Below are 7855 nucleotides of genomic sequence, written 5' to 3'. Positions count from 1 at the left end.
AAAAGCTTATGGTTGTCCTTGAGAACTTTTGCTTGCATAGTGGGCTGATTGTAAATGAATCCAAAACAAAGGTCATGCTTGTGAAAACCAACCATAAGGAGAAGCCATGCATTGTGTACAACAACGAGACACTTGAAGTTGTTGAGAGCTTTAAGTACCTTGGCCTTGAGGTTCCATCCAATCACAAGTGGCATGAATGAGCTATGCGTCATTTGGAAGCGGGAAAGAGAGCATATTATGCATTTGAGAACATGTGTAATGCGGGAAACATCAAGTGTTGGGTTCTCAAGAAGTATCTTTTTGATGCATTGGTGACACCGGTTCTTCTTTATGGAGTTGAAGTGTGGGGCGGGAGCATCTCAAAGTCTACTTGGAAAGAGTTTGAGAATGTCCAAAAGCATTTTCTTACAAACTTTCTCCAAGTTAAGACACAAACACCATATATGCTCCTACTTCTTGAGTCGGGATCTCTTCCAATTGAGGTTATGGGCATGGAAAGGGTTGTGGAGTACATGATAAAGATGCATCAAAACCCCTCACATAGACTTCCTACAATTTCATGGGAAGCAAGCAAAAAAGTTCAAAAGACGCATAAAAGCAAGATCTTGAGCACGGGATGGATGCAAGAGATAAAGAAGTGGTTTGGGAGATGGGATGCATTACACTTGCTACATGATGCTTCAATTGACTCTCAAGTGAATGCAGCTTTTCTACAACGCCAATGTATTACGGCTTGGGAGAAATCCGGTGGGTCACGCTTCATACATTACACCACCTATATTGCCCCCAACTACAAAACCATGTTCTTCGCTGAGAGAGGAAACCGTACTCACACTTACATGCTTGAGCCTATTCCCTTGTCCGCGATACGCACTATCGCAGCAATTCGGCTTAGCTCCCATTTCCTTCGATGCGAGATAGGGCATTGGGGCAATGGAGAAGAGTCAAATCGATTGTGCACATTATGCTCACTGCAAGTTCGAGAGTCTGAGTACCACACACTACTAGAGTGCTCAGCTTTTGATCACATCCGAACTTGCTTCTCTCACATTTTCAGCCATAACTTAGACCTACACACTTTCCTCTCCCAGCCAAAGTGTGGGCTCTCCATTGCGACTCTCATCACTACAATTTTGGAGCATCGAGAGTCACTCATCAGCCATACACATACTACATCACATGTAACTTTGGTCCCATAGGTCATATTTGACCTCCGAGGACGATAATAAAATCTCTCTCTCTCTCTCTCTCTCTCTCTCTCTCTCTCTCTCTCTCTCTCTCTCTCTCTCTCTCTCTCTCTCTCTCTCTCTCTCTCTCTCTCTCTCCGGCCTCTAACTCCCCAAATGCTAGCACTTGCATACTCATTGAGGTGTTTATTCCAAGCACTAGTGCTCCTGATATACCGTAGCGCAAAAGTGAGAGAGATAGATTCATCATAAGGAGAGATCGTACCTATTATTGTGAATAAACCGCCACAGATAAAGCATACAATATTACCAACACTTATCTCTTTATATAGGTGTGGATACTGAGGGCTTCCTCTTTGTCTCTCTCATCTTGTCCCCAATTGTTATTCATTCCTCTCTCTCTCTCTCTCTCTCTCGCTCTCTCTCTCTCTCTCTCTCTCTCTCTCTCTCTCTCTCTCTCTCTCTCTCTCTCTCTCTCTCTCTCTCTCTCTCTCTCTCTCTCTCTACCTGTTTTGTTCTCCAAGCTTTTATCCAGCTTAGCGCTAGCGCCTAAAAATCAAAGGGAAAATTATTGAAATACGCCTCTAATTTGTGGAAATTCCATAAATACCCCTCGAATTTCAAGAATTCCCAAAATACACCCAATGTTTTGTCTTAAATTCCCAAAATGCCCTTCAAATTTTCCAAAATTCCCAAACACCCCTGGTTGTGAGAACACGTATCTCCAAAAAATTGTAGTTTTCCATGATTAGATTGGTTGTCTATCAATACAAGATGCTAAAACTAAGATTTGAGTTCGTTATGTAGGCTTTGGAATTGAATTAATTCATTATATTTAGACATAATTACCTTTTCTTGTGAGGATATTTGTGACAAACTACATGTTAAGCACTCAAAAATGGATCTCAATGGGAATTTTTAAAATGTGAGCTGTATTTTGGGAATTTCCACATCTCCTCTCAGCTTAGCGCTAGCGCTCAATTAGATAAGGAGGGAAAGAAAGAGGGAACCTTGTGTGTCTCTTTAAAAAAAAGATCCTAGCTTTCTCAATATGGCTAAACTAGCCTTGAAAACATGCAAGCTTCTACTCCCAAATATTAATGAGCGCTGCACTCAATGAGATAGGGAGGGAAAGAAAGAGAAAACCTTGTGTGTCTCTTTTTAAAAAGTTTATAAAAATGCTCATAGGGCTACAACCACCTCTACTAGAGAGAGGAATATCAACATCAAGGGAAGACTTTCCCAAAGATAAAGCCAATTATACACAATAAGGGCTAGAACATGATTTGGGAACAGAAAAGAAATTAAGGCGAGAAAAAGCTATGTGGAGAGAGGGACAACTTTTAAAAAAAGGGGAGAGAAAAACAAGGAGAGATTGACCGAGATAGATAAGAGGGAGATATATATAGAGAGAGATAAGAAAATGTGCAAGGATACTAGGGAGATAGTTTCAGAACGAGATAGTGGAGATATATAGAGAGAGATAAATGAATGTTTAGAAATAAAGAAAGAGAGGAATGGAGAAATGGAGAAATGGAAAAGGATAGAGAGGGAGCAGATAGAGGTAGATAGAGAATGAGAGAGAGAAACGGGTGGATAGAGAATTGGAAAAGGAGGGAGATAGAGAAGATTAGGACGTGGGATAGATTGAGAAAATAAATAGGTGGAGTGACAAAGCGAGAAAGATAAATAGAAGTAGAGGGTGAGGTAGAGAAATGGAGGTAGCAAAAGGTAAAAGAGGAATATTGAACAACATGGAGATAGATAACAAAGGGGATCTATAAGTTGAGAGAGAGAGAGAGAGAGAGAGAGAGAGAGAGAGAGAGAGAGAGAGAGAGAGAGAGAGAGAGAGAGAGAGAGAGAGAGAGAAACCAATAGATAGAGGAAGATACTTGGAGTATATATAAAAAATGTGGAGTGTAGTGGAGATAGATACAAAGAAAGAGTGAGAGAGATATTGAAAAGATATAGGAAAAGAATGCATGAGGCTAGGGATAGAGATTGAGAAATGGCAGGAGTTGGATAGGAAGAGAGATGATAGCGACATAGGAATAGTGAAAGGGTAGAGAAGAAGGGAGTTAAATGGTGTATGAATTTTAACATATGTATTCGAGTGTGTTGATTTCTATAAATATAGGCTTGGGTGATAGCTTTCATATACCTCTACAGCCAAATAGTTTGCTTGAATTCTACAAAAGATGGCTTCCTCTTCAGCAAGCAAGGTGATTCTGTTCTTGAATATTGTTAGTAGTGAACCTTTCTTGCTTGATTGCCCAACAAGGTTTCCATGGTGAATCCTAGTGATTATAATTTATGACACTTTTTTGCCTCTCTTTAATGGTGGAAACTTGAATGTAAATTCCAATGAGGCGAATGTATAGCCTATGGGGGTTTTTCAAAGTGTTACGGATTAGCCTATTACTGATGTAGATGTACATGATGTACTTGATGTGGAAAGGACTTAGAATGAGGAGGCTAGAGGTATGCTAAAATGGCTGGTGCATACTTTGCATGCCACTAAATTGGATGCACCTATGTCTAGTCATACACGTTCAAGTTCTTGCCATGCATCTTATGCGTCAAATTATTATGCTTTGGATATTTTTAGTTTATGTGATGAGGAGCAACCTCTTCCTTTTCATGAAGCATAGAATTCAAAAAATTGGATGATTGTCACAATCAAAATATGACGCACTTATAGAAAATGACACGCGGAATTTATGTGATTTGCCTCCTGGCAAAAAAGGCCATTGGTACGAAGTGGGTTTACAATTTGAAATGCAAGTCGAATGGTGAGATTGATTGCTATAAGGATTGACTTGTTGCAAAAGGCTATGCACAACAGAAAGGCATATATTATGAAGACACTTTTTCTCCCACTTGTCGTATGACTACTGCTTGTTTTTAATGTGCATTGGTAGCTCAGTTTGGATGGATGTATATCAATTAGACATTGTTACTACTTTCTTGAATGGTGATATATTTATGGAAGTTTATGGAACACAACCTCTTGGTTTTGTCAAGAAAATAAAGTATGCAAATGTAAGAAAGCTTTGTATGGGTTGAAGTAGTCTCCTCGTGCTTGGTATGAGAAAGTTGACACTCATTTGGTTAAAGGAGGCTTTCGTAACAGTCCAACTAAAAGCACTATGTATGTCAAGAGTGAGGGTGATGTATTTCTCAGCATCGTTCTATATGTTGATGATTTGCTGATCACTGGTCCAAAAGAGATACACATAAGTTCAAGGCTGGTTTGAATGCTACTTTGAAGATGAAAGTCTTGGGGCTTTTGCATCATTACCGGGGCATACATTTTAAGTAGTGCAATGGTGGTATTGCCTAATTTGGCCTTGAGGAATCCAATGGAAAGAGGTTTGAAATTAAGTTTTCATGATGTTGGTGATCCTGCCAATGTAACTCTTTATCAACAACCATCATTGGATGCCTTATTTATGTATGCAATATGAGGCTTGATACTCAATTTGCAGTCTCAGAGGTTAGCGGATTTATGCATAAGCATTGGTAGGTTGTCAAGAGGATTCTTTCTACTTGAGTGGCACTTTACATCTTGGATTTTTTTATCCCAAGGGGGAATCATCACCACCAGATTTTGCATGCTTTTTTGGACTCAAATTAGTTATGTCATGCGAGTGTCCACAAGTGGTTTTTTGTTTCATGCTCGATAGTTCATGCATATCATGGTTGAGTAAGAAGCAGCCTATTGTGGACAATTCTAGTTTTGAAGTTGAGTATAGTGTAGTCTTTACACTATGGTTGAGTGTGTATGGCTTAAAAGCCTTATGGCTGATTTGGGTGTTGGACACGACATTGCCAACATCATCTACACTGACAATCAAAGTGCATTGGCAGTTGCAAGGAACCCATTATTTCATGCTCATCCAAAGCACGTTGAGGTGCACTATCACTATGTCACAAAGAGACTCTTAGTAGGAGAGATCAACTTGACTTATGTGGCAACACACAACAACCTTGGAGATCTGTTCACAAAGGCATTGCCTCGTGAGAAGTTCAAAGCTTTCCACAAAGCTTTGGGCTTGCTTCCCTTTGTGGATTGATCATGTCCTAAGGGCTTGGAACTTCCCTATACACTAGGTGCTAGCTCCCGTTCACCGCATCACTCCCAAGGGGGCTTTGTTAGCATATATGTGGTAGTGATGTGTGTGAACACGCTTAGGACCAGTGGGGCATTTTTTCCCTCACTAGGAGTCCCCCCCCCCCCCCCCCCCCCTCATGCAATGCATATACGTCCATCATTCTAGGGCTAACTTATCTTTCCATTGTGCACTTAGCAATATACTCTCTATTGTGTGCCTTGAGCTTCTTCATCTTCTTCAACTGTGTGTGTTTTGCTGCGACCCTAATTCTAACAAGAAGTAGTGTACATAGCTTGATCAATCTTTCATCATCACTCTTAATTCTGTCAATTAATATAGAGCACAGAGTCGTCAGATTCCAATGATACTTCTCAACAAGCTTCATTCGGTACATTTTGTAAGCTTATATTCACTCTTTTTATAGAATTGTAGTCTAGAATTTTAGAGCGTGCGTGTACGTGCGCGCACACACACACACAGAGCCTTCCCTTTAGTATTTGCAACTACTTTCTCCATTAGCAGGTTACTTGTAAAAGAAGGTATGTACACTAATTAGTACAATACACTTTTTAGAGCTCAACAGTCAATCTTAATAATGTTTGTGCTTGTAATAAGTTCTATTGGAATTGTAGGATATGCCCAACGTGAACATGACCAAGTATCTTAGGATTGAGTTTGACATGAACAAACAAATCCACATTCTATTATTCACTCTAATTGAGTGTATGGGAAGGACACACACTTATGGAGCAACGACAACAACATAACATAGCAACATTGCATCTACAGTCCATTACTAGTTCAAGATACCAACCATGAATCAACAGTATCCCCTCTCTATTCATGAGACTGATGCGAGATATTTGGACATAAAAGAGGCAAATATTATAATCATAGATAAGCTATCCATGTTAGCCCGAATGATTTTTGACCTTATTGTAAGACAAATTGTCAATGTAACAAGCAGTACATTGGTAGATCCCTTCAACAACAAATGTGTTCTCTTTCTCGGTGATCTTTTTCCAACTACCCCCAATTTGTAATCATGCACAAGAGCTTTGTAACACATGCCATATCACAAGCTCGGTCTACTGACTACATGCATTTTTCTACAAGATGTCATGCTCTATAAGACATGCAACAGATCTTGAACGAAGCATAAGCGAACTTCAGTCAGTGGGACATGGTATCATAAATCCACATTCCCCTTCACACTTTCATACGCCATGACTGGACACAAGGCACAAGGTGCAACAATTTCTAGCAAAGTTCTTCTTATCTTTAGAGATGCGTTCGCACCAACCCTTGCATATGTCATGTTGTCACGAATCACAGACCGTCGAAATCTCAAAATTCTCAACCTACCAACTCCTGATATATCTCGACATGTTCCACTTGACATTGTACACAGAATTTATTAGAAACATTTTAGTAGCCAGTTGTATATGTATTCAAATAATTCATGAAATTTCTCTATGTCTTTGTTTTGTAGCATTTGTGCAATAATTACTCTGTAACTAACTGATGTCTCAAAAGTTCTTTCTCTATGTTGATTTTTTGGAATTGTCATTAACTTACACTTTGCTCTTTATAACATTGTCCTTCTTATATTTCATCTCTATTCTTATGAGCACTTTATTAGCTCTTTCACACTGTTCTACTATTGATTTCCTCACTGCAAAATGTAATCATGTCACATCCAACAAAACAAAATGAGCAATTGGAAGGTATACTAGTCTATAAAACATAACACATTATGTTTCCTCAATGCGCACAAATGTACATACTGATAATATTTGCATACCCTTGTAGAGACGTGTTACCCTTTTCAAGCAAAACATTACCTCAAAGAAACACGTCCAAGTCGAGCCACGTGAATGTCCGACGGAGAAGCATATGCAACTGCTTAATTTAGTAGGTTGCTGCCCGGACACTTATATCAAGGGTTGTGCAAACTTTACAGAGATGCGATTGTTAATAGACAAATCCATGAAACAACTCAAACAAAACAAAAGCATGGACATCAAAAGAGCAACATGTTAGTTCTACACACACATCAATATGATTGTAATTTTACTTCTTCTTGTCATTGCTTTTCTATCTACAACAAACACGCCTTTAAAAAAACAATTTTTACCCTTTCCATTATTCTTTTTTCTAGGTCTAATGAAAGAGATCATCCACAGACTAAATATAGAAATTGGCGTGCTTGAGGATCTCATGACTGTCAAGGACGGTAATGATTTGCTTCAAGTAAAGACACCAATAAAGACCTACATTCTCGAGATGCTGCACTATGGCTATGATGTCTCACTCGAGGACCTATTAGATACAACAAAAAGTGATGCTAGCGAGATCCTAACAAGCTTCAGGAAATAGTGCAATGACGAGCCACCATCAATCACAGAGAAAAAGCTCACATGGCAACACGACAAGGATGTTTATAGTGTGCGATTCGAAAGTTTTGATCCGTATGCCTTCATCATCATCGACAACCAATCCACCATAGGTCGGACCACCTTAAAAAAATTACCACCAAATATCTCACTCGAA

Source organism: Adiantum capillus-veneris, chromosome 1, assembly GCF_014529385.1.
Source record: "Adiantum capillus-veneris isolate H3 chromosome 1, ASM1452938v2, whole genome shotgun sequence".
In the NCBI taxonomy this organism is placed as follows: Eukaryota; Viridiplantae; Streptophyta; class Polypodiopsida; order Polypodiales; family Pteridaceae; genus Adiantum; species Adiantum capillus-veneris.
The sequence above is the reverse complement of the archived record's forward strand: the minus strand, read 5'-3'. Positions refer to the sequence as shown.